We start from the raw sequence: 260 nt of genomic DNA, 5'->3' as shown, positions 1-260 counted from the left end.
AAAAGTTAGCTTGTTTGTGTTCTTCACCTGTTACCTAGGTTACATCTGTTACCTAGGTTACATCTGTTAGCTAGGTTGCACCTGTTAGCTATGTTGCACCTGTTAGCTAGGTTACATCTGTTAGCTAGGTTACACCTGTTACCTAGGTTACACCTGCTAGTGGTTTCACCTGTTAGCTAGGTTTCACGTGTTAGCTAGGTCACACCTGTTAGCTAGGTCGCACCTGTTAGCTAGGTCACACCTGTTAGCTAGGTTACACC

General features: G+C 44.6%; 1 protein-coding gene and 1 long non-coding RNA gene across 3 annotated transcripts in view; one reads left to right on the top strand and one right to left on the bottom strand.

The window, feature by feature from the left end:
- capn3a (calpain 3a, (p94)) overlaps window positions 1–260 on the bottom strand; it is a 24,260-nt gene that overhangs the window by 14,186 nt on the left and 9,814 nt on the right. The gene's annotated exons all lie outside the window — the stretch shown is intronic.
- LOC116686086 (uncharacterized) overlaps window positions 1–260 on the top strand; it is a 1,561-nt gene that overhangs the window by 191 nt on the left and 1,110 nt on the right. The gene's annotated exons all lie outside the window — the stretch shown is intronic.

This window comes from Etheostoma spectabile, unplaced genomic scaffold, assembly GCF_008692095.1.
Source record: "Etheostoma spectabile isolate EspeVRDwgs_2016 unplaced genomic scaffold, UIUC_Espe_1.0 scaffold314, whole genome shotgun sequence".
In the NCBI taxonomy this organism is placed as follows: domain Eukaryota; kingdom Metazoa; phylum Chordata; class Actinopteri; order Perciformes; family Percidae; genus Etheostoma; species Etheostoma spectabile.
The sequence above is the reverse complement of the archived record's forward strand: the minus strand, read 5'-3'. Positions and strand labels throughout refer to the sequence as shown.